The 15,971-nt window shown below is 44.0% G+C and overlaps 1 protein-coding gene across 7 annotated transcripts in view; it reads right to left on the reverse strand.

The window, feature by feature from the left end:
• Window positions 1–15,473, reverse strand: part of LOC136714214 (polyhomeotic-like protein 2) — a 69,564-nt gene extending 54,091 nt beyond the window's left edge. For all 7 annotated transcript variants that reach the window (XM_066691577.1, XM_066691575.1, XM_066691576.1 and 4 more), the window contains exons 1-2: window positions 15,338–15,473; window positions 5,694–5,755 (exon numbers count right to left, since the gene is read on the reverse strand). The gene's annotated coding sequence lies outside the window, so the exon portion shown is untranslated. The remainder of the gene's footprint in view (window positions 1–5,693; window positions 5,756–15,337) is intronic.
• Between the last annotated feature and the right edge of the window lie 498 nt (window positions 15,474–15,971).

Here is a 15,971-nt window from a genome sequence, read left to right on the forward strand (position 1 = left end):
CTCTCTCTCTTTATTTTGTAAGAATGTGGTGTTGAACGCAGAGTTTGACCTTCTTGGCTAAAAGACTGTCTGTGTCTGCCTCACCCCCAGATACAGAACTTCAAACTGCCTGGTATAAAGGCCAGGGAAGGAAGGCATTTTATTTACTGGCCAAGGGGAATTTCTCTGAGCTTACTGAAATTATAAAATGCATCTTTGTGGATACTTGTTACAATGTGCTTGTTTATGCTTAAAGATTTTGTTTAAGAAAACAAAATAAACTTATATAATAGATAACATATAGGTTACATAAACAGCCCAGATTTGGATTCCAGTCTTAAATGGAAACACATCTTGGTAAACCATCTATTGTGGATCAGATTCCTTGCTTGGGATGGTATGAGGCAAGCTAGTCTGCACTTAGATATTGCATTAACTGATGTTAGCCAATACCCAAAGAAGGCATGACTTCTGGGTGTACATCTGGACCTGCAAATGGAGCTCCTGATTTATGGTCCCCATCTTCAGATCCTACTGTAAACCTGTCAGGTCCGCCTACAGGGGAATACCCTTTGTTTACCAAATCCTAGAAAGAGTGAGATTGCAGCTATCAAGCGGGTATTATTACAGAGATGGGGCAAGAACTGAGGATGGCCATTAACACAAGTTGAGTCCTGTTTTGCAACCTTCCCTGTGTAAGTGATTACTACGCATCTTATCGGGTGTGGTGAGGTAATCAATGTGATTAACTGAAACAAAACCACAGTTCTTGAATCAGTGTTCGAGATGTGTTGGAGGCGACAAGAATTGCTGCAGCACCTCTATTGGCCTTGGTCTCAGACAGTAGGCTAATCAGGACGCATCATTAGGCGGAACAAATATGCTAAGGAAAACACGATTGGTAGCGATTTAGGGATTTTCACAAGGTTTCACAAGCGTGTCGGCTGTTCTATGTGGTTTGCGAATGCCTGGTTGTAATTATAAAACTCACCTTGTTTGCTGGTGCTGTTAGTGTAGTCAACAGAATGAGCTGAGACTAGCAATGAGAAGTGGATCTGTCATATTAGAGAGCCCGAGGTATAAGGTTAATTGTTTTTCAAAATAGAAAGCCTTCTTTCCCATTTGCCACTGGGTGCGAGCTGAAAGCTATTTGAAATCCCTTGTTTCTTTCGATGAGCGATATGAAATGGCTCTTTAGGCAGACTTGGGAATGAATAATGGATATACTGCTCCTTCTAATTGGACTGAGGGAGGACATGACACAGTAGAAGAATATATTCTTAGCTCTTTTTTACGCAAAAATAAAGATACTCATATGTATGTACATATATTCCTCCTCAAATTCATGCCAAATTGCATATATATTCAGAATATATATATATATATATACACACACACATATAGATATATAGAGATTTTGTATTGTTCTCCACCTACCCCTGTTCTGGAGAATGCTTTAATGTTGAAATCAATAGCATCTATCTCCAAGCAATGAGAAGGATGCACTTTCCACACTGTTTGGCATGCACACCTATACCTTGGGGTTTAGTACTAATGAGACATTATCATACACTAACGATAGGTGTCCCCTGGAAACACACGTATTTCATTTAATGAGTGATCGCTCGATTCAAGGCTAGTTTTGAGAAATTCGAAAGGTTTTGCACTGAAACCAAATGAAACCCATACAGCTTTAAAGAGGTCAGAAATTGAAACGGTGAGCATTGTTGTGTCTCTGTGTCCCCGCTCCTACACAAAGGCACTTATCGGCTCTATTCCTGTATTAAACAGCAGCCCGACTCCGTCTCCGAGCCTGTGTGTAATAAATGTATTTCATTCATCTGCCGGGTAATATTGTATTGATTGGGGGCAGGCAAGCATGAAATGCATTGATTGTTATCTGCTCATTAGCATATAAATTAGCTGTTTTGAGAGGTAGAGAAGAAGTCTACGAGTTTTAAAAAAATATATAGGAAATTAGGGAGAGAGAAAAAAGAAATAAATTATAACGGATGAGGCTGTCTGGCTGTGATGTGATCCACATCATTGCACATGCACGGAGATCATTTCGCAAAATGTCAGCTATGAATCCAGGAGACGGGATCGGGGCATCGCTGCACATGGCTCAGGAGAAGCCTGCTCCCAGTGCCAGGGAAAGGAGATATATTACTGGCATGTCCACAGCCAACTGCCTACTTTTGTTTTTCAGTTTAAAATCGTAGTATATCTGTTTATAATCATCATCATCATTATTATTTTATTTCCTGCTCCAAGTGAAGACAGTTATATTTTAAACCTGTTATTTCCTCTCATATCGGTCTTCTTTACATATTCATTCATATTTTTTCTATTCTTGCTATTAAACTTAGAAGCGAGTCATTTTTAATTATATCTTATTATTATAGTCCACAAGATGTCATAAAGGTTTAATTTACTCTTCATCAGACGCTGACTCCAGAAATTCAACCTTTGACACATCCACCAAATGGAAATTACAATTACAATACTTGAAGGCGGAGGATTTTTCCTTCTACTTAATCCAACCCTGTCGTCATGTATTACGTTTCTAATGCGCAAACCGGCGGGTGGGCTGATGTTTTCATTTGGCCTGTACCTTACGTGTTTGAACTGCAAAAGCCGGACAGAAAGTTTGCTCGCTTTGGTGTATGGCGGCTGAACATGTTCCCAGTTGCTGATCAATGTAAGAAAAATGCTACACTACTTTAACTGTCAGAGTGTTGGTGACTGTCCACTCGCTATGCAGAGACAGTGACATTGTGCGATCACTCGCAAATTGTCTAATGTTATTGTGAACTGACGAGAATAGATTGACGTTTAGTATGACGTTCTTCATCCTTAAAAGAAAATACATTTAGTTACAGGTTGAGGCAAAAGGAAAGATGAAATTTCAGCGACGTGGATCTCATATTACACAACACCTTCATGCCCAGGAAACTAATCAATACAGCATGTCAACATCAGGAAGAGAACAAAACCAAGCGAAAACCCCCCACTACAATGTACCAACTAAAACTTGTTATCCGCCATTGTTCCACACACAACAGCATCACCACATCCGGGCCGAACGCAACAGAAGTGTTGACATTGACTTTGTATTCACAACAATGCGGGGACGGGCGTTTTTTATTGTGAGGGGTGGAAGCAACAACAAAGAGGCCAGCCTATTTCAGAGCTGTTTGACAAGGCTGTTGCGAGGCATCACTGGGGAGGGGAGACGAGGCAGGTGCCTCCAGGCCAGAGACAAAGAACTTGGAGTTGATCTGGCCTAGTTTCTGCTGAGTCGTGTTACTCAGCCATCTCATGCAGAAGACAGAGCCTCATTGAACAGGCCCCCCCCCGGACACACCTGAATGTATGATTGTGGGTGATCACCCCATGTAAAACTAATGGATCATGTTCTGTACTGGTGTTTAGCACCAGATGTTGTTTAACAAATCATTCAGCACGCATACCTCTTTTCTGTATTTAGCTCTTCTTTCTGTGATATGAGGTTGTGAGATCCCATTCAGGGTTGATAAGCACTACCATATCACACGCTGTTGTACATGGGGAATGTGTACCGAGTAAATGTTTGCCCGCTAAGTTTTTTCTAGAGCAATTTGGCAAGACAGACTCTAATGGACTCATGTCAAACAGTCCAGCAGCTCAGCACAAAGAGACTCACACAGGGAGTTTATCAGTGGCTGGCCTCCTTCCAGACAAGTGTGTGCAAGATTTCCCTTTTTTCTTTCCTTTTCTTCCTCCCCTGTGAACCGAAAGGCAGCCAGCAGGCATGGCGGTGCGATGCACGCCCGCCTCGCTACCCCTCCGCGCACAGCTGACACCCTGGGGAGACGCCACCAGCTAACGTTACAAAACAAACACGCCAGCGCGGCCAAAAACGACAGAAAAAGATTAGTTGATTTCCTAGGGGACGTGTACTTTACTTTTAATAGAGCTTTTTATCAGGAAACAAATCCCTCTTTGTGCGTTTCTTTTCAGTTTTTTGTGTCCGGAAACAAGCGCTTGTGACGAGGTGGTGTGGCGGAGCTAGTTTGGGGACAATGGTGGAACTCTGGGAATGGACGCTGCGCTGCTCCTACTGCAAACCTTTATTGGGATTGCGTGGCGCCGATGGAGTTGTGGCCACTGGCAGGTGTCTGGCATTGCAGTGGGAGCACTGGAACTCCAAAGGAAGCTCCAGTCGCCGTGGTTGGGAAACTATGATTCCCTGCGCAAGTGTGATTGTCCACGTCTCTTGCATGGACCACATGGGGGGAATTATTTGATGACGTTGAGTGCCTTAATGACGGGTGGACCGCACATATCTACAGAAAGAGTCTGGTTTTCAATTAGAATGAGCCACACCTGGAGTCAAGTGTGGAAATGATATCGGACACTTTTTGCAGGTAGAGATCAGGTGACCATCTCTAACCTACCTAGTTGAGAAACACTGAGAATTGGACACTCAGCTGGGAGACGCAGCCTGGCACATAGTGATCATCTACTCCTTGTGATTTATGGACAGCCCCCCCCATAGCTACTCGTCATTCTGACAGGCTCTTTGCAATGACATCTAAGAGACAGTCATTGTTAATTACAAGAGATCAAAGGCACTGCGATTGAGCTGCCCAGCACAGCTGCAGCAATGAATGAACATGTGACAACAGAGCTGCTGCAGTCACAACAGTCCTGCCTCCCCACCACCCCCAACACTACCCCCTACACCACACGTCAAGCAGGGGGCAGAGGACTGGAGGACAGCGGCCGCCAACTGTATCCTCGGTAGAAGGTGCCCGAACTCTATTGACAATAACAACTGCCTTACATCTCGCCTCTCGTTACAGGCAGTGATGCCAAAGCTCCGCAGCACAGACTGTGGCACTAATCAAGAGCAGCTGCCTCCGGGGAGGAGTGCGCTGACCTTTAATATATGAGCACATTGCACCCCCGAGCAGCCGGGGCTGGAGACCAGAATTAATTGCAATTAAGAAAGGAGGACTTTCGACACGTCTGACTCCGAATGGAGCGTGTAATTCTAGCGCGTCTCCGCGGTGGTCACCTCATTCGCTTGCCCTTCACATCTGCACCTCGCAAGTGCAGCCCGAATAACGCGAGCCAAATTGCTAAATTAATTACTTCAGATACGACACACGAAAACGCCCATGCATAATATTTCAAATGAGGTGCATCAAGAACGTATTGGATTTTCAATTCTCATTACGGATATGAATGATTGCTTTGATGTAATCACTGATTGTGTGTCTTATCCTGTTGTGAGTCTCATATTTATGATGTCATGGCTTATTATGGAGGGGCCACCCCTGCAGTCCCCTACAGGAAAATATATGAAAGCTTTTCCTTTGTTTAATGACAATTAATACATGACCGCTATCGCTCCCCCTCACCTGAAGATAGATTTATGTTTTTCAATCAAAAAGATAGAACTTTGGAATAATCTTGTATCAAAAATCACAAAACACCCCATCCTGTAGAGCAGAAAGCTGGGAATTTACCTGTAATTTGGGTACATGGTTGTGAAGGCCAGGATTAAATCAAAACTTCGACCCACCCGCCTATAGAAGAAACTTCATATTGGCCTTCCACAGAATGGAAGCCTGTGACCAGAACTAACATGCAATTAAGAAAGACCAAACAAAATGGAAAAAATTGTTAAACCAGAGGAACAAGACTGGGTGATGGAGAAAACTTACAGCTTCCTGTCTCCCTCTGGCTCCCGACTCCCGGCCAACCTTTTCCCTTTTCTTCCTCACACCTGTGGAGAGGAGAAACATCAGGCCATATTCGTGTAGCACATCATATCGCTCCAGAGAGGCCAGGTGCAGCATAGCTTTCGAAATTATGAAAATATTGTTCATCCAAGGCCATAGAGAGAACAGTAGACAAAAGAGAAGTGTGTGGTACATCATTGATATCATGTAGTTCCCCAGCAACCAAATGGAGTAATCTTCTAAGTGATAGTATGTTCTTTAGAAAAACTTTAGACGTGTCTTCCCAACTGTCCGTCTCTAGAGCACTTCGTTAGAGATGGATAAACAATTTTGGTGGCATTCTAATTAAATCGTGCTCTGAGTGTTCCTTGTCTACCTATCTATTGAGGCAGTAAATTTCTCCCTATTCGATAGGTTTCCCTTTCCTATGACAACAACATTGGCTGTGTAGCTCTGCAGAATTCACTTCTGTATCAGCATTTTGTTAGCTTGGCTTGTTAGTCAACACTGCAGAGGTTTGCCGACTGCTACAGGGGCAGTTCGTTTGCCAGTTTGAAGAGCAGGTGTTACAGTTTGTAGAATTATTTCATAAGCGGTGATGGATGAGTCTTCAGTGCGTAAACGTGTTACTTACTGCAGCCGAACGCTTCTTTGAATAGCGTCTGCTTCGGAAATTCCTGAAATCTGGTTCGCGTTCAGCTTTTCTTCATATTTAGGTACCCTGTTTCTATTAGATAATATCAGATATGTACTTTTATTAGTCCCCACATGGGCAAGCACACAAATGGAATCTTGTGTACAGTTCTTGTGCCAGGGAATGCTTACAACTTTGATCTTTGCAATACATGACTTACTGCTTTTTTTTATGTTGCGGCGAACATTTGAACACAAAAAAGTACAAGATGAAAATCACACACCTCCTCCAATGGCAGTTGACATAAAAGCCTCCACAGGAGAAAATATTGCAAACATAATGCCAGATTGCTGGTATTTCTGAAGGCTGGAAGGATTTAATTCAATGTGGGAACATTAAAAGACAAACTCTCCAGCTCCAGTTACATTCAAAGGGATTCTTAGAACTGCCGTACAGCTAGCAGGCTGTGATGCCGAAGATGAAACGCAAACATGTGGGACAAGTTCGTCTTAGACATAAAAGGACCCAAAGCAAAGAAGGCCTGTTTAATAATGGATGGAGAAAGAGCGCATGGCTTTGTGAAGCAGGGTAATACAGTGGTGTGTTGATCATGTCATTGAGGCCTAAACCTTCTCGCATGACTAATTAGGCCGGTACAGAATTCATCTTACCAACATTGTCACACTTGTTCTCATAATGACTGAATGACCTTGAAGGACTCAAACTCACCATTGGGAACTAATCTCTTGGTCTAGCGTTCATTTTAATTGCTGCAATGGCGCATAAGCAGAAGAAATGTGAAGATATGGGTTTGATACAGAACAGAACATGCTAAAGGACAAATGCTTATCATTTATATTCACATACATCTGCAGCATAGGGACATAATTCATTGATATGATATATGACATCAATATTTTAGTTTTTTGACTAATAGAACTAATAGCATCATTGGGTTTCAGTCAACAATCCTTGGAAAAATCTGTTTAGTTCTGTATGCTGTGAACTCAAGTGACTGCAATAATAAGAGGGGCAATATTTTGTTAACTGAATTCAAATTTACTTTTTTTTACCTTATATAGGCTGTGGGAGACTTTAACCACATGAAGAAGACAAGAAATACACAATAGTGATCTTGTGTAAAAGCCAAAGTAGAACAAATTGGCCATGCAGTTGAGCCTCACATGGTGCTGACAGTAATGGCTTTCCAGCCCCCTGCTGACACTCGACTTCACAGCTCTTCAGTCTGTCGTTTCCCTGGAAAAATAGCTGGGATCTGTGATTACAGAATCCCAGGCGAAACCGAAACGAGGTTCTACCCATCCAAATGTAAGCACTTACCACGTCCTGTCTACTTAACAAGTCATATACTTTCGATTGCCTTTCACAGGCGGTCTCAGTTATCGCAGTTTTACAATGGGAAACCTTTCAAAGCATTAGGTATCAAGAGCGGTCTTGTTCAGGTCTTGTTATTTATCACCATCCCCTGCTTGTTAAACCTGTTATTAAATAGCTTTTTTTAGGCCGGCAAAAAAAGATGAGATGGGTTTTATTGCTGACTTGATAGATTGAATAATGAAAATTGTATCTGGTTATTTATTGTTATTCTTCCAGCGATTGTGATGATAATAGTCCATGGACTACTGTAACTGTAAGTGTGAAGTGACTGGATTAACCGCAGTGTGGGATTGTGGGATCTGTTATTGCCCTCTCATTTTCTTAAGCTTTGCATAACGTCTTGTACTTTCCCACCGGTATCCAGGTGTGACAACACAACCCGTTTTGAGGAGGTTTCAAGATGTATTCGCTGCTTCGGGACAATAATCCGAAACTCAATAGCCCTCTGTATGCTAAAACACATACATTCATACAAGCGATAGAAAAGAATAGCGCCTTGTGTAAGATTTTCAAGGGTAAGAAATGGAACCAACAGGTAACCACTTTAAATGGTTTCCAAAACACTTTGCTTCAGCATTTAAACTCAGCTCACACCGTAAAAGACTGCTCTTGTTTGGAATTGAATTGCTTTTTGATTTGAAAAAAATATATTTTGTGAATTAAATTGACTTTTAATTACCTGCCCAAAATATTTGTATGTTTGTATTTCTTTTAATGAAAGATCAAAACAAGGTATTCTACAAACAGGGGTTATTTTTTGCCTCTCTCTCTCTCTTTCTCTAAAAATGTTGTTTTACAAAAGAACCACATTAAAAAACAAAGCAGGGGGGATTGTGTGGGTAAAGAGAACGTGACTCTCGATCCACAAACACAGAGACACACCCATATGCAGACGGGGGGTAACATAAATGCTTTTAGGGGCCTCAGTCTCTAAAATGGCAGCAGTAGCCTTAGGTAGGACGTAAGAAAACAAAACAAAACAGCATCAACAAAGGGGGAAATGGGTCAGACGAGAGTCCTTGCAGCCCAGAGCACAGCGCTGACACCGCTGGCTGGGCCTCTGCGAAGACGGGAGATTTATCTCAAACAGCTGTCTGTCAGCCTCTGAGGGAGAGATCTGACCGGGAACAGATGGAGAGGCACACCGCGAGAGGAAGGAGCACCTGGGCGGTATAACTGTGGAACCAAAGGGCCCGGCTTGTGAGAAGCACTTTCATCAGCGTGAACACGGCTTTGAGCCTGAGCAGCTGCGTCGGGGCAGACGAGAGGAGCTGCCGTCACCCTGACTTAGGGGGTTGGGTTTACCTGACATGAAGCAAACACTGACAGAGCATATTCTGCAGCAAAGGTTGTTTGTTTGTGTTAGTTTTTTCTGAGGGGAGGGAGGGTATGTGTGTGTGCAGGGGGCCGGGTGACAGTTTGGCTGACTCGTCTTTTGTATTTCAGTTATCATCCAAAGCAGCGGTGTTTTCTCTGCTCTTTGTCTTCGTTTAGAGTCACTGTCAGAAATTCTGATTCCTCTCATAGTTGTTAGTGAATAAATGTTTTAGAAAATAATACAAAAGATATTGGTTATCACTATAAAATCCCAGTGTTTTAATGGGAACCGGGCTGTAGTGGATTGAGCTGGCTGGTACCGAGCACAAGGTCAGGGATTATGGCAGTTCTGGGATACTGACACCCGTCCCATAAAATACAAATCCACCAGCGTTGTAATTGTACTGGAAATGGCAGCAACAGGAATCAAATCCGCAGAATATATTAATATGCATGAACGCATGAAATGTAATCACTGCCAGACATTCTTCCATACTGGTTCTAACTGCAAGCATAATCTCGGCTAGAAAACCAGGATATGAGTTTGTGCCATTCACACAGTCGGAGAAGAATAAAACACTGGAAGCCTCCTGTGATTGTGAAGCAGGTTAGCAGGAAAACACGTACCCGTCCCTGGCACACAGGAACGCCACAATTAGCGCCAACCAATCTGTTAAGTGCATTACCTTCTCCCTCCTGAGGTGTCTCCACAAGCCCAGCCACGACGGCACGAAGCCCTTTTCAGACACAAACTCATTTGCATATATATATGTGCCCGCATTGTGAGGAGGAACCGCCGACATTTTCAATCCATACTGCAGTTCTCTCTCCCTACATCCTGCACCGATGAACAACACACGGCAGATAAACGAGTTGTCCTACCTCCAGATTGAATTATAAACCTCCATCCTCTACATGTATTCTGACCTCCGGTGAGATAAGCTTTTAATTTGCTTAATTGATGGTTTCCAGTTGAAGACGGCCTCTGGGTGGGTCAGCAGGATTTTTGAAGAGCTTTCTGTTCTTGATCGCTCTAAAAGTATTGAAAGATCATCTAAGCTTCTGTCTATTCTGAGAAATGCCTCCGTGTGGTGTTGTGCATCAGCAAATACACAATACACAATAGATAGTTCACTGGTGTCACTTGTCTTTGAGGAGAAAACCCACAAATGTACTTTAAATATAATGGTGGCTTTCACATTTTATAACTCACACATTTTTTTTTTCGTTCTCTGAAACAACTCTTCTATGTTTAGGATTATGGTTATAACAACGCCCTTTCTGAGCTGAGCATGTGCACTTTTTGCCTACATATAACAGTTCAGGTAACGCAAGCACACAAACCAAAATAAGACAAAAGGAGGCTGAGATAATTCCCTGAGCTCTTTCTCTGGTCTGTTGGTGGGCAGTCTTTATCAGCGGCTGACACTTTACTCGCCTGGGTGGGTGTTTTACGAAGGAGAAACATTATGCAAATGGAACACTAATGTGGGATTAAAAAGGCTGATATAATTCCTAAATGGCACAATTACAAGAATCTCGCAGACCTCCCCCCCTCCCCACTCGTCCCTAATGCGAGGCTGCAGGGGCACAGCGGTTTAACCTTGGCTGGTGTTTAGTTTCCTTCTATCGCTGATTCCCAGACGCCAACTCATCACCCCCAGCGTCCAGCGGGACTCCTCCGTGGCCTTTCTGTCTGTGAGGTGGTTGTGGACACAAATACGCAATGGCTGGGGACTCCTCTCTGTGACGATCTCAAACACACCTGCCTGACTCGGGAACGACAAGACGACCACTTTCTGGACTCTGTTTCTGAGCACAGCGTCTGTCTCCTACAGTGCAGCCATTCACTAACAACCAATCAACTAATTTCTAGTTGCTTTCTAAATTATACCCAGTGCTCTAAACACTATGGAATTAAAACATATAGATTGTCCCAGTAGTCTCAGACTAAATCAATTCAATGCCTGCCAAAGACAAGATCAATGCTCTTCCTACTATGCCACTGCAGACCTCAGTCCGTTGCTCTAAGCACGGTGTCTAGCGGTCACAGTCCACTGCACACTGTACACAAGATGTAATTCATTCAACCTAGCCCTGGGACAAATCCCGAGACCCTGAATCCCACCGCTGCCACCATGCAGCCCACCTTCCTGACCATTGAGCCTTGAAAGACACACAAGTTTTTTTGTGATACCAGTCAATGATCAAGCAAGATTGTGAATCATGGATCATTATTTTATTTTATGGTTTCACAAAAAAAAAACAAGAGAACTGTGTTATTCCAAACCCCCATTAATAAACATAATAAACATTTCCAGTTGTTTCAGGAATAATAATTTCTGTCAAAATTATCTGCGTGAAAGGAAATACCACCTCAGCTGAAATTAAACGTGTTCCTGTTTCGAGTTCTCCAGACTACTTCCACCACTATAATAGGCCCATTATGCAACTGTACGCATTGTTTTGCTTCTCAACCCAATTATATCGCAGCGCTTTATTTGTTACAGTAGAGAGGAATTTGTCAGGTTCTCAAACTGACGTGCTGTCAAGGTGATTTACAGGGCTTAGGAATGTCTTAGTCTGTTACACAATGCCTTGTGCTTGTCTAAATGGAGCAGTCATATAGACAGCCCAAACAGGCCATTGGCCATGCAACTATTACATACAAGTGTTCATGTTTACTATTTATGAGTTAAGCTCTACAGTTTAATACCAAATTAAGGATTCAATATTCCACGGATAACTTCAGCCTTCATCGAATCCTTGACAACTTATCTCCCAAGTTGTGCGTCGAGAACCACTAAATTAACATACGGTCTAATCCGAGGCCACCAGAATTTCCCTCGTTCGGGATTCCTACGGCTGGTATTAGTGCTACTTCATGTAAATGTCCATTTACCCACAGAGCTAGTCCTGCAGAGGCAATTGAATATCTGTCTCTCCACGCTGCTCCAGCTTAAAAAGCAATTGTTTAGATGTCAATGAAAGGGCACGGGTATGTCGGCCCTCTTCTTCAAACAACTTCTAATTCTCCTCCTCTGGGGTCTCCACCAACCTCCAGACTGACAGTTACAATTCCCTCTTGCATGGTGGGTTTGTGAAAGCAGACTCACACCCACAGGGAGCTCACATGAGACTGTGAACCTCAGTTCGATGACCTGAACTGCATTTGAACCTTGGCCTCCAGAGACCTGGGCCTGCATAGGAATATGAACCTACTGGGTGGAATACAGCAGTGGGCAGTGGGAGTCTAGTGCAGGACCAGGCTTGCAAGGATGGGGCTCAGGTCAGGTATTTATTATTCTTTCCCCTTGAAGTGCTCTTAGAGATTAAACGGCCATCAAAGTGGGGGTATTACAGTGAAAAAACCCTCGTAATTTTTTTTTTGCTAGTATTATATCAAAACACAAAACGCAGTCTTGAATGAAGCATTTAAGGTCTATTAAGATCATCTGGTGAATCCAGAGGAATGTACAGCACAGGACAAGGTGTGTGGGGGTGGGATCTGCCGTAATGAATAGCTTACTGCGGTTTACAACATTTTAATGGCCGGGGAGGGGGATGCGAGGGGCAATTACTGTATTAGTATTTCAGACCGAGCAATTAGATCAGGTCAGGAATTTAATCACATTAAGCTCTGACACGGGGGAGACTGTTCCCTCAGTGCTGTCAGGGTAAGTGAAGGACTTCTGCTTTCGGCAGTACATGTTCAATTGCTACCCATACCCACGGATAGTCAACCGACTTTCCCTGATCACGGCCCCTTCTCAGTTTTCACTCTCCCTTTCAGTACTGGGAAAGGGTCTAAAGCGTACAGCAGATCTGCGATTGACAAGATTATCTATCTCTACTGGGAAGTGGTGCCTCTGTTGTCTGTAATCTTAATATTTCAATATTGATGTTTGCACGCTGTGGTTGGCCTTACCGAGCCCCATGTGTCCGACAGACTTTCTCTGATAACAGCACTGGCCAGCTAATGACTTCCTTCTACATGAAAGATTCAGCAGGACGGCTGCATGTTGGCATAACCAGATGATATACGGCCCACGCTGCAGCCAGAACACAGAAATCCTCTTTCCTGTGTTGTGCCGAGGGCGGTCTTGTTATATAGTGCTGTTGAGTGTTTCAGTTCCACGTCACCATGTGACGGTTTGTGGTCTTACTGTCCTGTAGGTCTGTGTGGTGAGGGGACTCTCATTGTTCACTGTGTGTGTCGAAGATCGCAGGTCTGCCGTTCAGCACAGGTCATTGATTGCCTCTTTGTCTGACCCCGGGGCCAGGGTGAGCCGGTCGTGCTCTTTGTGCCTCCGTGTCACTGTGTGGGCCAGACTGGCCTCGGGGGCACCACGTGACCTATGCCCATGTGTTTAACAATAGGTGTAAGTGCATCGCAAGCCCTCTGCCTGCTCTGTCGTATTCTTTACTTTTAAACCAGTCAATCTGACACTATTTACTCTGAGCAACACTCAGCGTTAGTGGGTCAGGCTGTGTGGAGGCTTATCCCCCTGGAATACTGCCCTTTCAACAGCAGCACATTAATAAGCTGAATTTACATGTGGCGCAAACCTTCCCTGGAAATTTACAAACCTGCAGCTATTTCTGAATATGCTTTGTAGTCCCGTTCATTTCTGTCTTATTTTGTTGGACATATTTCCTTATACACAGGCAGACACGTTCATAACAGCCATACACAGTAAAAGGGCATTTCATTTTCAAATATATAATAAATTATTATTATTCACTTATTATTATTATTATTATTATTATTATTATTATTATTATTATTATTATTATTATAACCTAGTCACTTCAAAGATGGGGACCATCATAGTTGTCTACCTGTTTTAAATCTTATGGTTTTGACTTAATTTCATTATCATGTTCTATAAAACATGCATGCCATTACTGAATTTTGTGTGACTTTAAATAAGGATACTATTTTATTGCACAAGGAGAATAAGATTGATTGTAATTATTCAGTATTTTACACTTGGTTCACCGCCAGTAGATTTTATACATTTCATGCAAGGAAAAAATCTGCCAGGATTCTGCATATGGATATAATCACTGCTTATACTCTTTGAAATATGCTATTTATTTATTTTTTAACTGCAGTGTCTTCTTCTAGATCAATAGATTTGAAGTGCTAAAAACTTTGCCTCACAGATCTCATTCAGCATCTGTTATCCGCACACGCTCATTGGATCATTACAAAAGGTCACTCTGAACAGTATGTTATAACACAACAGTCAGGTGAACCTCATGTGCAGCGATGGTAAAAATAAATACCCACAAGGCCAATCAGCTGAAAGGTCACAGTGCATTTCGATCTGTTACTTGTTTTTGAAGTGCGCAAGCTAACTGAGAACAGAGTACATGGTTTTACACTGCTGTACTTTGAGCACAAAAGAAAGACGCATAGATTGCAAACCTGGCATGCTTCTCCCCCTGGTAAGCAGTTACAGGAACTTGCCTGTCTGTACACAAAGCTAGTGGATTGCATGCAACCAGAGAGCCTGCCCAGACACACAGCCTGCACTCCGGCACGACACCTACATTACAGATGCCGGCAATCTGGGAGCAAACTGCATCCATGCACAAGTATTCTGAGCTCAGCCCGGCTAGGGGAGCAGCCAACGGGACGCAGCACAAACCCCTGGCTTTAACGACTTGCGGCACTTGTCAAAACGCACCCCCCTCTTCCAAAAGCAACCCTAGAGAGGTCCTGACCCCTGAGACAGTGGCCGAAACCTTTCCCCTAGGGGCAGGCACTTTCTAGTTGTCTGTTCCTGCTGCACGGGAAGGCTGATTGTGTGTCACAGCCGCCACGGACACTTCTCAGACGCCGGCAGCGGGGAAGACACCCAGAACGGTGTGGCTGTTCAGCTGAGGCAAAACATGAACTCACACAGAGATAGTTGCCATTAGCTGCCATTGCTAACGATCTGCACATTGAGGCTGGGGGAGAATTCCATTGTTTCTGTTTAAAAGGCCGGTGCAGGAAAATGTACAGCAGCTCCAGCAGCCTTAAGCAGAGGTGCCTGGGATAGGCAGCTGTTAAAGGCAATCTTATTCTGCTGGGCAGCCACTAAATACTCTTATTACAATGGGTCCTGCACACACACACACACACACACACACACACACATACATAGACACATAATGCAAGCTAGGATTAGTACTACAGCATGAACACTTCCCAAATGAGACTCCAGCTAGCTGCTCCGGGTCCCGTGAATAAAATTAAAAAAAAAAAAAAAACACAGTTCCATACCTTCCACCTAGGCCTTGTCTCCCTCCTTGGCTTCAGTTTCGTGTTTCTTTCCTGTTATCCTACACCATTTCTGGGTCTTGTTCTGTCCGACAGGCTTGGAATAGACCAGGGAGAGAGGAGGAGCTGGGGGTGGGGTGGGGGTGTCTTCTGTGAATTAGCATTCCAAAGGGGGACACGTGACGCTCCCGGCCAATGCGCCGTCGAGGCTGTCCCTCCGCCACTCCCCCACCCAGCAACCCCCTCTCTCTCTCTCCTCCTCCTATAGATTGGTCGTGTCAGGTCAGTAGTACAGCAGGCCTGTGCAGTCTCCATGGCAACACCGAGAACGGTTTAACCCTTTGCTTGGAAGCCTCTCTGGCTCCTGCCGGCGGACTGGAATTCACTCCCAGCTTAGGAGAGCGAGAGCGAGAGGGAGGGAGAGAGAAGGAGAGAGAGGGAGAGGGGGAACGAAAGCTGCAGCAGGGGTTTCTGGCAGAACGGCAAACTGCATTGACACCTCGCTCTGAAAAGTTGCGCCGATGTCAAGAGGCCTGCCCTGCCGTAGATATGATGCTGACATGGAGCGCGCCGCCGCCGGACCCTTCATGGGCCTGCAAGGCACGTGCAGAGCCGCCGAAATGTAGAAAATAAACCC

Source organism: Amia ocellicauda, chromosome 18 (assembly GCF_036373705.1).
Source record: "Amia ocellicauda isolate fAmiCal2 chromosome 18, fAmiCal2.hap1, whole genome shotgun sequence".
NCBI lineage: Eukaryota > Metazoa > Chordata > Actinopteri > Amiiformes > Amiidae > Amia > Amia ocellicauda.